Raw genomic sequence first — 15,092 nt, 5'->3', positions numbered from 1 at the left:
ACTGTTTGGTGCAAATACATACCTGCAGACAAAATACCCATACACACAAAAATTTAGAAATAAAAGAAGCGCCACATTCCTCAGGTCCTATTTACAAGTACAGGGACTGGCTGGGAGGGCTTGAGCCCAGGGGAGGAAATGAGGAATTCTGGGAGTCACCTCTTTTAGTACTTAATTGCTCCATGGGATGAATTAGGGAGAGGGCTGCACAGATGCCAGGAGAGCCCAGTGTGTTTATTAATTGACGTCTTTATCAAATCTGTAGCTCTGGGCAGTATGGCACATACCTGTAATTTTAGCACTCAGGAGGTAGAAGCAGGAGTCCTAGGCTATGCTGAGCTGTAAAGTAAACAAACTCTTTTTCTTTGGGATTATGGAAATGCCTTCTAAAGGTGGAAAAGAACAGAGAACTAGGAGCTAAGATCCCTTGCTCTCTTTTTCCTGTTGCTTGGATAAAACAACAAAATCAACCTAAGGAAGAAGTTGACAGTTCAAAGTACAGTCAGTCTTAGAGAGGAGGTCAAGGCAGCAGCTGGTCACGTGACACCCACACTCAGGGAGTGGAAAACTATGGACGGATGCATGCTGTTCCTCAGACCTTTCTCTACTTACACAGTTCAGGATCCCAGCCAGGGAATGATGTCACCCACAGGGGACAGAAATCCCACATGCACAATGCCACCCTGCCCTCAGCTAACCAAGGCCAGTGAGAGAAATCTGTGACACACCCCTGTGGATTTCCCTCAGTCTGGCCATTCACCTTGGGTGAGAGAGGCTTCCTACCGGACAGGGAAGTTGGGGTCATGTCTTGAAGTCTCCCAGCAGCCACCACCTGGTATGACAGTATCCACTCTCGTCACACTCAGCATCAGTTCTGACACTGGCACCACCAGTCTCTACCATGAGCTGGCCTGGGGGAAGGGGCAGTGGACAAACAGGCCACAGGCCTGCTTCTGGAAGCTTACATCCTACAGGGAGGCAGACCATACGATTCAGCATAGGACAGACCAGGGTGTGGTAAGACTGGGCAATGGGGTGAAGGGAGCTGAGGCAAGGGTGCTATGTGAGGTGGCATGCAGGGTCTGCCCTCCCTCCTGCTCCCCTTGACCAGCATCCACTCAGCTACCCTAGCCATACTGCCTGTCACACTGCCTCCCTCTGTCCTAGTTTCAGTTCTGCTGCTGTGACAAAAACACCCTAACAGAAAGCAACTTAGCAGAGAAAGTGCTTCTTTGAACCCACAATTACAATTTGTAATCTATCACTGAAGTGGTCACAGGTAGAAACTTCAACAACTAGTGACATCACATCCACAGTCAAGGCCAGAGAGGGAATGCCTGCCTGCTTACTACTCAGCTCTCTGTCTCTGTTCTTATACAAACCCAGGGGATGGTGCCACCCACAGTGGACTGGGCTATACAACACCAATAGATGTAATCAGACACCACCACCCCTTCTGGGGCTGTGTCAGGCCGACAGTTCAAACTAGCCATCACTCTCCATCAGCTATCACTAACCATCAGTCTCTGTAACTATGTTGCAGCTGTTTCTACTGCCTGCAGTTCTGCTGTTTCTCCTCCCCAGGGGTCACCTCTTCTGCACACGTTCCCCTCCAGGATGCAACTCCTTCTTCATTTTTCTCTGCTCCTTGGAACACAGCATGCAGATGGCCTGTTCATTGTGTCTGTTGCTCATTGCCCTTCTCCCTTTGGCTCATTGTGAGCATGGTGGTCCCTCTGGTTCAGCAGTACATTTCAAGGGTCTGGGCTAAGCCTGAGCCTGGAGTAAGCTCTCAGCATGCCCTTGAACACTCAATCCAGAAGTAGGTGTCCACCATCTTCCAGGTGCAGCACTTTGGTGAGTTAGACGATCCTTTAAGACGGGGAGACCAGGGGGAAACTGTTCTCACTTCCTGGTGAGCCATTTCAGTCCAAAGCTGATGGAAAAGGATGGCCACATGGTTTGGGGTTCTCCCTAGAACCATGTCCCAGCCACTTGGACCCTCTGGTCTCTCCTCCAAAGAACCTTTTGTCAGCACAGACGGGGTAGCATTGAAGAATGGGAGGAGGCCGGGAGCCCAGGGCTAGATCATGGAGGGGTGAGCCTCAGGTGGGTCTGGGCTGAGGCGGACAGGCGGCAATCTCCTGCAGAGGCCAGGGGAGGGGAATTCCCTTTCCTGTCTTCTCCCTGAGACATTGTAATGTGCCTGGCAATGTCACCCTGTTGTAAACTCTACAAGGTTCCTGGTGCCATTGGCACCGTGTCTGAAAGAATGAACTGTCTGGGTGCCAAATTACAGACCCAGAGAATACAGGGCATGTGCCTGTGTATGCCCGTGCGTGTGCCATGCTGTTCTCTGTGTGAGCTGTTCATGAGTGCGTCACAGACTTTCACTTTTGGCAGCTCCGTACTCTGAGAGCCATATCTGCTGCTCATTGCGTCAGTTTCAGCGTCTCTGAGTTTGGCTGCTCTCCCACGCAGTGCTTTCCCAGATCCTCCAGCGTAGCACCCATCCTGTCATGTCCAGGGGTCTTCACTGTGACCCATTCCAGGCTGACAGGCCCATTTTCCAAATACCCAATTACTTCGTTGCCAACAAGTGTTCCTTGGGGCCAGTCAAAGCAAAACCCAGAGCACTGCACTTCTTTCTTGTTTTCCCTACTTCTGAGTATGAAATTATCCATTGAGCAAATCAATAATGCATCAGCCTGTCCACAGTTCATCTAAACTACACCGCATCACCCCAGGCTAGACTTAGAAGTCCTGCCTAACCCGACCTCACCATGCAGCATCTTTCTAATAGAGGTGGCCACGATGCTCTGGGCCGGGACCTTCTCCCCTGCATAGCCCCCTCACTGCTGCCCCTGCTTCTCAAGTCATAACCCTATCTGAGTGTCTTGTCCAGAGCCCATCCTCTGTCTCTGTTGTAACCCAGTGTGCTCTTCAAGATCTCCTTCTCTTACCAGCCGGGCCAGCACCGTGAGCCTCCTGGACTTGGGCCCTTGCTACAGACGGTCCACAGTCAGGGAAGCACACACTTTGTATCTCATTGCACTCCATTAGCCTCATCATGGCAAATTCTGTCTTCCCGCATAGTAATTAAGCCACAGAAGGGTGGGACACTAACTCCCAGGACCCCTCGCCATGCCAAGCAGGATGTACTTACTGAAAGCTTCTTGAACCTTCATTCCAGGGTTCCCCCTTTCTCTTAGTCCTAACTACCTTTACCCCCGAACCCTCAATCACACTTTCCCTCTGGCCCCCAGAGGTTCCGTTCCCCTAAGACCATGCTGGCAACAGGCCTATGAGGGATTAGAGTGAATACAGCCAGGCTGCTACAACACATCAGGCTGCAGGTTTTGGCACTACCCCTAAGAACAGGTGACAGGAGGTAGAGAAGTCAAGGGACTTAAGACAGGAAGGCAGAGGCTCCGTGTGTCTAGCTCTGTGTAGTTTCCCAGCACGTTCCCGCCGTTAGCGCATTGACCGTCAACCATCCAGGAGACACGAGTACAGTGATGAGTGTGGTGTCCTAGGCAATGAGACATGTTCTCAGGGGGGAGTGGGCAGCCACGTTCACACGGTGGCTTAGGACAGGCTGGGGCTCCCATCCATCCAGATCCTCAGACATCACATCGTGGGACTCACACTGCAGCTGTAGACAAGGCTGGGTGTTAAGCCTGACTCGGCTACCTGCCTCAAGCTATTTACACAGCTTCAATTGATTTCTTGTAACCTGTAATTATTTTGCTGATTTTTTTCACACTCCATTTGTGTTTTCCTCTTCAGTAGGCAGCTGCAGGAAAAAGCACCTTGAAAGGGCAGCGGGAGCTGGAGAAGCTGTGCCTGCTGGCTCCAGTACAGGAGGTGAGGGGATCCTCAGGTCTATCCTCCTCTCATCACCGCCTCCCAGACAACGCCCCTCAACTCTTCCCCATCCCATGGTGTGTGTGTGTGTGTGTGTGTGTGTGTGTGTCTGTCTGTCTGTCTGTCTGTCTGAGGGGGTTCTCGGGTCCGCCTCTGCTTCCGGTCTGAAACCTGCCTGAGGAGTAGCATCCCTAGCATCTTAACTCTTTTCTCTCTGGAACTGTTCCCACTCACACATCTGTCAGGTTGCTGACTGGAAGAAAAGAATGAATACTGCGGGGAAGATTGTTCATCTTCTGCCCCCCTTCCTTCCCCCACCCTCATACTGTGGCTGGAACCCAGCTAGGCAAATACTCTACTACAATGCTATACCCATAGTCTCTTAACTGTCAATTTTCTAAATGAGGATGACTCAAGCCCATCTATGTGCCCAGCTGGTAAAGATTCCGCTATATTTCCTAAACTCTTTTGGATGTTTGGAATAGCAATGACTCTTTGGCCCTTGACCAAAGCTACAGTCAAACTCCCCTGGGTTCACTGCCTCATAGTGCCTAGGTTCCCTCTCTGTCCTTGTAGAAGCCCATGTAAGCAAGAAGCCTGCTTGGACACTTCCGGGTTGTTTTTTTTTTTTTTAACTACCTCAGTATTTTGCCTTAACCAATCAGTTTAGCCAGAAACCTTCATGTTTTCCCATAGGCTGACAACCTCCATCTTTCATTACCAATCCCCACTTCTCCTTTTTGGAGGCATAGCTGAGCCGGGTCCCTCTCCCACTGCGAGGCCCCATCACAGTGGTTCCATGCCCAAGGGCCCCTTGAATAAAACCTGCTTTAGCACCTGTAACAAGCATTTGGGATGGCTGTTTATTTTTCCTTTCTCTTTAACAAAGATGAGCTAGCTACTCAATTCCGAAAGGGGAAAGACATTGATAGCTAAACTTTGCCTGTGGGCCATATTCTGCCTTGGGCTTATTCTCAAATGGCCTTTGAGTTAAGAATGATTTCTACATTGTTATTTCTATATTTTGGCATGAGTAGTTGTTTATTCACATGGTATGAAAATAAAACATTTCAGAGCAACTAAAATAGTAAATTCCAGAAACAGCCGGAATTCTAGTAATAGCTAAGTACTGTACAAATTTATAATTAATAAAAAGTCATGGGAAGGTGATGCCATTCTTGCTGTGGAAGTGCCAAAATGCATGGTTAACATTTTTATAGTATTTTACAATAGGAAGATGTTTCTCAACTCTCAGTGGAGTCATCCCCATAAATACATCATAAATTGAGGATATCACTGAAAACATCTAACCCAACAAAACCAACAGCTTAGCAACATGACAGTTTCTATACTTCCATGGGGCTGAGAAAAATAAAAAGCATAGTAACATTTTGTGGCATGTGAAAGTTCTATGTAATTCAATTTTCATTGACCATAAATAAAACTCATTGGGAAGTAACACATGCTTGCTTTCATATTGTCCTGAGAGGTTCTACTCTACCATAACACAGCCACATACTGGCAACAGATTGTATATGGCCTGCACAATCCAAAATATTTACTCTCCAGTCCTTTACAGAAAAAGCTGGCTGTGACCAGTCATAGTGTAGCATGCTTGTAATTCCACAAAGCTTGTCCCGGCAAGACTTTGTCTAGGCAAGGCTCTAGAGCTGAATATTCCTGAAAACCTAGGGTGTACATCTCTGTCTGGAAGGGAAGGACCAAATTTTTTTCAAGAATTTAATGAACAAGTTGTTAATCATACCATCAAAAAATTGACAACAGCCAGGTGGTGATGGTGCATGCTTTAAATCCCAGAACTCAGGAGGCAGAGGCAGGAGGATCTCTGTGAGTTCGAGGCCAGCATGGTCACCTGGTCTACAGAGAGAGTTCCAGGACAGGCTCCAAAGCTACACAGAGAAACCCTGTCTCTGAAAAAAAGAAACTGACACAAACTTACAATTCAATAAATGTTATTAAAAGCCAGGTCATAATGAGATCCCATCACTTCCTAATTCTTGGCTGTGTTTTATTAGTGTCTGTGCATGTAGGGTTGCTCAGCTCTATGGCATTTATTCCTTGGTAGTTGGCAAACTCTACAAATCAGAAATTTCTCCCTCCCACACCTGCTTGTTAAACATCTATGAGTGCACTGTTGGGACCAGGACTCCTCTGGATACGGGACTCAGAAGGGAGACAGGACAAGTGAATGGGGATGACAGGGGTCAGAGAGAGTCATCATGGGCTTCAAAAGGGATTGTCTATCCTCGGAATACTGGCCCAGAGAGGAGTATTTGGGAACTAAGACTTCCGTAATTTTCCCAGGAACCCTAAAGCCTTAGTGTCTATTGCCATTCCAGTGATCCACATCACTCTGTTATATGCACAAAATGCTGACATCTGAGAGAGCTGGCTGTGTAAAAATGGGGCCACTAAGACTTGTGGAGATAAATGACTTGCCTGGAGCCAAGCAGTGGCCAAATCTAGAACATTTTCCTCCCAGCAGACTAGCTCTTCCCAGAATGGAGATGCTGTCTTTTCAAGTACCTGATGCTGATGGGAACAGATACGAAGACTAGACCTGAACTGCTACTGTCTTCCTGCCAGTGAGAGCCTGTCTCCCTCTCTTAGGTCACCAGGCTCCTAGAGGTTTGTTAATGAGAAGACTCCCTTCTCAGATCGGCCCAGTCATCTCTTCAGACTTTTTCCTAACACGGGCTTGTTCAGTACCCAGGGGGTGTTCAGCATGTGGCATGCTCTGCATACGTGTGGGGTGACCGATCCTGGCTTTGGGAAGCCCCAGGTGGCTGTGTTGGAGAAGAGCCTATGAAGGTGCGCCTGCACTCTTAGGTGAGAGGACTATCCATCTTGACTTGTCTACTTCAGGAATGCGTAGGAAGGTGAACACGAGGAAGCAGGAGACAGTGTCTGGGCGTGGTCCTCTCAGCAAGCACTTGGAGTAATCTTATGTTATCACTTCCATTCAGCACCATGCAAAACAGTGGACATTTGAAAATCGTGTTTGGGAGAATATCACATCCAGAATGTCACTCTACAGATGAAGAAGTTGAGGTGGAGAGAGGAAATCATCAGAGCAAATCAGGTTTGTGAGTGGATTCAGCTGGACACTGTGATGTCATGAGAAGTGCATATCTCCCTCTTGTCCACAGCTCCTAATAGGCTTGCACCACCAGATGTGTGACTGGTTTTGTGTACTAGAAGGTGGCTAGTTTGGGAGATCCCTAGATGGCTTCAGGATAGAGCCTGCTCACCAGGTTCACTGAGTCATGCCAAGTCTTGGTCACCAGGTTGAGGCAACAAATCACACTTCCCACCTTTGGGGAGAAGAGTCAACCAAATGTTTGGTTGGTCACCTTTGACTAGTGATGTAGTCAGTCACATCTATGGAATGAAGACCCCAGAAACCTCCAAAGGACAGAGTTCAAAGAAGACAGGATTCAGAGAGCTTTTGAGGGGCTGAACACCTGGGGACTCCTGAAGGGCCACAAACCCCAGGAGGGCCTGGAAGCTCCACACCCATGCTACACACCTTACCCTACAGCCAGCACCCTAAACCCTGTGACACCCAATGTAGTAAACTGCTATCCATCAGCAGTTTTTTCCTCTCAATTCTCTGAGCTATCCTGGGAAATTACCCCAATCCTAGAGCCAGGGTGGAGCCGAAGCTTAGATGTAACGTGTCAGGAATACAAGTCATATCTGAGGCCCTGGGGGGGTGGTGCTTTAGAACACTGAGGGGCTTTTGTGAGACCACGCTCTCAACGCAGAACCTTTGGTGTCTGCTGGATAGCCAGTTGGTATGAGGGGAAGAAACCCATACATCTGGCCACAGAAATGTGCTATGGTAAAAAAAATTGTGTGTGTGTGTGTGTGTGTGTGTGTGTGTGTGCATGCTTAGGCCTACACATGTACATTTGAAGGCCAGGTGTCAATCTGAATGCCTTCCTCTATTTCTCTCCACCTTATTTTTTTGCAACAGAGTCTGCAAACCTGGAGCTCACTAATTTGGCTACAGTAGCTACCCAGAAAGCCTCCTGACCCATCTGTCTGTCTCTCTGGTGACTGGTTCACAGATGCACGTGGCTATGTCCCTTCCTTAACTCAGGGCCCCATGCAAAAACAGAAAGCACTTTATCCCCTGAGCCAACTCCCCAGCCCTGAAAAGTTTCAGCTTTTCTTGAATCTTCTTCTTTCCTAAGAACAGAAGTAGAACTTTGTCTCTAACCCCAGATTTCATTTGAAATGTATGAAGCCATTGCTATTTTTAAAAAGGTTATCTATCCCAGGAACTCTGCTAAACACCATGAAATGGACTCTGTAGACACAGTTCCTGCTGTCTGTTCAGTCCAACATGCAGCTTAACATTGAGAAATGGACGTAGAAAAAGAGTTTATGCAGGCTTAGACAACTGATAAATGTCTAGAATATGCATTCTGACTGGTGGTAATATGTAAATTCAAGCTTAGTATGCTGCGGAGAGTATGGGCTTGAGAAACAAAGACCCGAGGTCAGATCCTGCCTCTGCTGTCTACAGCTGTGTGGCTTTGAGTGAGTTACTCAGCCTCTCAGAACCTCGGGTTCCCTGGCTGCAGATGCTCACTTCCAGGGCATTGTTGGACGGACTGGAGAGAGAGAGAGTGCAGTGTGAAGTACAGCAGCAGGGCCGTGACAGCTGGAGCCCTTACCCTTGTGACAGCACACAGTGGGGGGTGGGAGACTCAGAAGCATGGGAACTGGGAAGAGAAATTGCTCACCTACCTGCTTTGTTCACAACAACAGCAAAAATTCTTCATAGCTGCCTATCTCCTCTAACTTTAGAAAGCCCCAGGAGACGAAGCATTGTCTGCCTTGTTTCACGGGCTAACGAGCACTCATGCTTATTTATTCAGCTAAGCTTTTGGTTTTTGGTTTTTGGTTTCTGGGCATGTTCTAACTTATAAGAATATAGTGATTGTATTATTACTATGCTTTGTTTTGATATAATGAAATACCAGAGGCAAGCTAACTTAATAAAGAGGTTTATTGAGTTCATGGTTCTGGAGGTTCAAGGGTATGACAATGGCTTTGTCTCAGCTCTGATGAGCACCCTGTGCATGGCATGATGTGACGGCACATGTGGGAGAAAGATCCTGAAGAAGGAAGCTTCTTATGTGAATTTGTTCAGGAGTCCCACAAGAACTATCTAATCGCTTTCAAGGACAGAGCCCCCAGTGACATAGACAGGTCTGACTCTTAATGTCTTGCCACCCCCAGTATCACTGTGTGGGGAGCAGGCTTCCACCATTTGAACCCCTGGAGATGAACTATTTCTAAAACATAACTATGACGCATAAACAAAGGCTGGTGAGCCACCCAGTAGCCCAGACCCTGCCTTCGGGTTCTCTAAGCTGGCTGTCATTCAGGCCTCACTCTCACCTCTAGGTCAATGAAGGCCATGAATCTTCAAAGTGTCCAGACATTAGAGGAGAATAGAGGCAGGACTAGAAAGGAGCCACTCCTTGAGCCCTCATCCCATGACTGTCTAGAGCACTTGGAGGAGGAGCCAGGTCACCTCCCAAGGCCTCTTTCCTTGATGGCTCTTCCTGACTTGGCAGGTACCCATTCTGGGTTTGTGGAGGCTCATTCCCATTGGACAATTTCTTCTGGGCTGCTGCTCTGGGATCTGTGCCCGGCAGACTCCGGCATTCACCCAGTTGAGCCAGAGTGTGACGAGGGGAAGACATACAGGTGTTGCATGTCAATAGCATGAAGGAGGTGGGAGAGACTATAGTCCTTGTGTGGACACTGGCAAGGCCAGGTAGGAAAGCATGTGTCAAAAGGCGTGCACCCGTAGAGTAAGTGCAGGCATTCAAGTGACCACTTCGGGTCAAGAGATTTACTGAACTTGGAAACTGAAAGAGGCTCATGTTTGGGCAAACATAGCTAAGAGTACAAATACGTGGATGTGTTTGTGGCATGGGTGTTTGAGTGCGCGCTGTGTGTTATGAGAGTGGTGGGTGGGTGTGAATATGTATGTGAGCTGTATACTTCCACGATGTAAACAGGAAGCAAAGAGGCTGATGCCATAAGCCAAAGACAGAAACTTCACAAATACTTGTTTCCGTACTTGAGCTTGCATATGTTAATGTTGGGTGTTGCTGTGGTCTGAATGCTGCTGTTCTCTCCAAATCGATAAACTCCCAAATATGGCAGTCTTAAGAGAAAGGGGCTTTTGAAAATGGGATTGGGATCCTTATGTAAGAGACTGAAGGAAGCCGCCTTGTCCCTCTGGCTTGCAAGGATGCAGCAATAGTTACGGGCACCATCTTGATTTCCTGGACCATTTAAATCAACAAGGCTCTGATCATGTGTGTCTTAGTGTATAGTGAGTCCCTTTTAGAGATACCCCAGGCTGAAGTCCTGTGTGCTTTATAAAGCAAAGAGATGCATTTACTTCATAGTTTTGGAGGCTGAAGTCTGAGATGTTGGAGCCATATTCTATGAGTCTCTGGTGATGGCCATTTGGCTGACAGTATAACACAGGGATAGCATCTCATGACAGAGTATGTACAAGAGAAGTCACATGATGAGCATGAAACAGATCAGACTGACTCTTTTACAGGAACTCACCCTCATAAGAACTAGCCCATGCTACAAGATCTAACTCAGTCATGAGACCAACACTGATCCCTTCATAAAAAAGGTACCTAACCCAATCGCTCCTAGGTCCTACCTTCTGAGTGCCCTGCAACTGGGAACTGAGCTTCTAGCACATAAACCTTTAGGGGAACAAACATATCAACCCACAATGACCCCAACACTCATTGCTCCAGCTAAATTACCCAGAGATCACATGACCAGGAAGAACCTGTGACCCAAGGGTTGAATAGTCCCAAAGATTGTCATAGCTACCCCTGGTCCTGTCGCTCAAAGCAAAGGGCCTGCAGCCCAAATGAACAGTTTATGCCAGTGTCCTGCACCCCAGGGATAGAGGGGCTGGTGGGAAGGCCTGGATAATTCCCTCGCTGCCTTTCTGTCTCCTGGAAGCGGCTTGCTCACACAAGCTGAAGGTCTGACATTCCTTCTCTGCTCATTTCCCTCTGCTTTTGTCTAATGAGGTACGGAGGCTGCCAGAACTGACAATGGAATTACCTAGATGCTGGATTCTGCCAATCTCCATTAGGAACCGAGGGAGAGAAAGCCAAAACTCCAGGACACCTTGGAGCTGTTATTGCAATAGGGTTTGCTACAAGAGCAAATAAAACAATCTTTCCCCGAGATGCTCATCCTGGGACGAAGGATGAGTCAGCCTGGCATTCAGCCCAGGCTGCAGCATCCACCATCTCCAGAGCCCAAGGAGATAGAGCCCTGGGAGAGTGAGGACCTCACTGCCGAATAAACCATTGATGAGGCTCCCCACTCTCCTGAGGGAGCTACATGAGGTTGGCTCAAAAAACTGCCCTCCATTTAATTACTTCTGAAAAGGCCAAAGTCTCTGCCAGATTCTCTGACTTACGGACTCTTGACACTCTAGTTTTGAGCTGCTGGTGAGTTGCCTAGTAGCTAGACCATCTCTATGATCCCTTCCTTTCCCTAGGCTTTCCCCATTTGCACAATTTCAAACTATCATGGAACGCCAATAGTCCTGAAGCAACCAGACAAACAAACAAGCATAGGTATATACCTAAACTTCATAACTTACACAAAAATTAACCCCAATTTAATTCTCAATAGGTCATGTCATATTTGGATCATTCATAAAGCATAAGACCATATAATTTCTAGATGAAAACATGGGAACCTTTGTGATCTTGGTTAGGCAATGAGCTTTTATATGAAATTCCAAAAATGTCATCCACAAATAAAAAACAATAAACTGGATATAAATTTCAAAACTTTCTTTTGCAAATAAATGATCCTGGTAATAAAAGGATAACGCAAGCCATAAGCAGGGAACAAATTCTTGCAAATCATACATTTGGCAAAGTACTTAGATCTAGAATTTATAAAGACTCTTCAGAACTCAACAATATGCCGGGCATCGTAGCACATATTTTAGTTTAGCATTCAGGAGACTGAGGTGGGAGGAGTATGAATTTGAGACCAGTCTGGGTTATACAGTGAACTCAAAGCTAGCTTGGACTACAGGGTGGGACAAGACCCTGTCTCAAAAAAACAAACCAAAAAAGTTCAGCAATAAGAAGATAAACACTCAAAGACAACAATTGACAAAAGATCAGAAAAGTCAGTTCTCCAAAGAAAACACAAGGACAACACCACACGTTTGAAAAGTGTCTAAAGCATTAGTAATTGGAGGAGTATTGGACGAGAGCTACAACAACTTGTGAATCTATTACAATGGCAAATAACTAACGGTGAGTGACAGCACCGGTGCTGGGGAGGCCCAGGAGCAGCTGCAGCTCTTGAGCATTGTGGGTGAAAGAACAGATAGCTCAGCTGTTTGGTGACTTCTCGTAATGCTACACACGCTACTACATGATCTGCAACACCATTCTTCTTTGCTCAGTAACAGAAACTCATGTTCACCTAAAGCTTTGAGCATGGACTGCACAGCAGCTTCACTCATGGTTTCCCTGATCTAGAAGAATCTAAATGTTCTCTAGCTGACAAAAACATAACTGCAGCACCTCTGTAGACTGGAATACTACTCAGCAAGGAAAAGAGAATACTGTTTGACACGGCAGCATCATAGTGGTGAACCTTAAATATGTTTTCTTAACTGGGAGAAGTCAGATACAAAATGCTGAGTCCCTACACATGACGTTCTAGAAGCATAGCTATAAGGACAATAAAAATTGCTGCATGGCTGCCATGGGTTAGTTGTAGGGAGAGGGGCTAACACAAAACTGGCAGGACAAAGGGATTTCTGGCAGACATTATTCTATACTGTGACCATGGTGGTTAACTCAAGACCAGTTGCATAAAAGTTTACCAGAAATGTCAAAGAACCTAAAATATAACATAAGCTAATAAATGAACTGCATTACAAATGAATTACCTAGCTACATTGAAATAATAGTAGAAATGAGAAAGAAAATAGCTACCCTAAAGGACAGGAGAATGATTTCAAAGGCATGATACTACACCACACTGTGCTCAGGAAATGTCCCCAGGGTCTTTACAAATCCAACACCAATTTCCCTGAGAGCCTGTGGCTAGAAAAGCAAGTAAGCTCAGAAAAGTGTGCAAACCATCGTGGTCCTTCTGAGATGTCTGTGTTCTATGAGGGACTGCAAACTCTGAATGAGTATCCACTGTACATACAGAAGTATGTACAAACACAGACAGGATTGGGCTCCTGGGAGACACTTTAAAGAACTGTCAATACCTAAGTTTTTTTTTTTTACCTATGTTTCTGTTTTTAAAAGTACCATCCCTAACATATATTGTTGATCTGTTAACAATGAACTCACAGCTGACACCTAGAACTCACATCTGCATGAAATTCACATAAACCCTCATATATTCTCCCTGCCCTGTAAGCAGGCGCACCACAGCCTGCTTACAGGGAGACTAAGCCACACATTGGCGCCATGTTTGCAGGCTTCCTGTAGAGCAAAACCACCAACGAGAAACGCTAACACATGGAAAGCGTGGTATTGAATGACTGCAGAAGAGGTCTTTGTTTTGATGAGAAAGCTAACAGCAGAAGGCAGCCAGAGTCTCCTTTGACCTCAGCCAGGACCCAGAAGGTGGGCTCAGCCAGGACCAAGCATGGGGGATGCAGTTGCTTGGTGCTCTGCTCTCAAATGATGAAGTGTCCTGAGCACTGACTATGGGTTTACAAAGAGTTAGGGAGTGGAAGAATTTGCCAGTACAGTACCTAAACTATGAATAAGAGGTCCTGCTGTGTATTGTAGACCATGACAGGCCAGGGAATGAGGTATACACCCAGCCCACCCCTGTGACAACAGTGGCACTGGCTGAGCACTGGGCTTTCTGGAGTTGAGCTATGTAGAGTTCTCACAGGCAGAGGCTTCTCCATTCTCAGACCAAGGAGAAAACAGAAGCCTAGGAAATGAAGTAATTCCTCGGGTCACCTTAGCTCTGCCCTGCCTGTCAATTTCACTTCGAGATCTGAGACCCTAAGAGCTGAGGCTTTTTGCAGGTAGGGGAATCGGAATGTTTGAAATCCAGGCTTCAGTTTACCCAGATGGTCCATCTTCCCATACCACTGATCTGCTGCTAGTGCTGAATGCCAGGCCTGGTGTAGCCTGCCATCATCCCAGCATCACTCGCTGGGCAAGTGAGCTCATTTACCTTCATTACCGAGTGCAGGTGTGCGGCAGGATTCTGCTCTTGACCGGCAGGTTCCAGTTGCTGACTGCCTTTGTTTCACTCCCTGGTTATCCCAGGAGGAGTCTCAAACCCAACAACCCCAAATAGGACTCTGATTCCTGCCCTAGCCTGCTCCTCCTACATCCTTTCCCGCCTTAGTCAAGGGTAGCTCTGATTGTTCAGACAAGGCATTGCCCTTGAATCCTTCCACCTCCATCCTGCACACTCTGAAGGCATTTTTCTTGTCTCCTAGGACTTCCTGCCTTCACCACTGCTCCCACCTGGAAACCTTGCTCCTGCCTGGGCCCTCTGTCCCCAAGCTGCCCTCTGCCTGCTGCATCCACAGGTTCTGCCTCACACAGTCGGCCAAGCAGGAGCTAGAACTGCCCTTCGAAGATGCACCCAGCTACTTCCTTGCTTAAAACTTCCCAGTGGCCTCCCCGTTACTCCAAGCAAAATCCAAGATGTCTAGATGACCTCCAAAACCATCTGAGTGCTGACCTCTCCTCCCCCGACCCTTTTCCCCAGCCCAATAGCTGCCAACTGTCCTTGAACACCCTCAGCTGGAACTCCTCAGCGGAGACTGTAACTACCTTTACACGGAGAGTAAATCAGTCTCCAGTTTATCACGTTCTGGTGTCCTCCTGGGTTTTCTACTTACTGTGTATTGCTACCTCCTACAATACATTCATTTGCTGCTCATGGCTATCTGCTACAATACATTCATTCTTTTGTGAATGTCTTTTTCAGATTGGAAGCTCACATCTAATTCGTTTGTTGATGTATATCCCCTGTACCAAGAATACTGCCTAAATTAAGCACTTGGGTTATTTAATTTATTTATTTATTTTTAGAAGGGGTCTCACATAGCCCTGTCTGATCTTGAACTTGGTCTGTAGCCAAGGATGACCTTGAACTTCTGATCC

At 47.0% G+C, this 15,092-nt stretch overlaps 1 long non-coding RNA gene across 1 annotated transcript; it reads left to right on the top strand.

The window, feature by feature from the left end:
• The first annotated feature begins 13,369 nt into the window (after positions 1-13,369).
• Positions 13,370-14,689, top strand: LOC110341489. The gene is made up of 2 exons (XR_002383447.1): positions 13,370-13,580; positions 14,420-14,689. It is a non-coding gene; the product is annotated as an uncharacterized LOC110341489 (long non-coding RNA).
• The last annotated feature ends 403 nt before the right edge of the window (positions 14,690-15,092 follow it).

Source organism: Mesocricetus auratus, unplaced genomic scaffold (genome assembly GCF_017639785.1).
Source record: "Mesocricetus auratus isolate SY011 unplaced genomic scaffold, BCM_Maur_2.0 Super-Scaffold_100676, whole genome shotgun sequence".
In the NCBI taxonomy this organism is placed as follows: Eukaryota; Metazoa; Chordata; class Mammalia; order Rodentia; family Cricetidae; genus Mesocricetus; species Mesocricetus auratus.
Note: the sequence above shows the minus strand (reverse complement) of the source record. Positions and strands in the feature narration are given on the sequence as shown.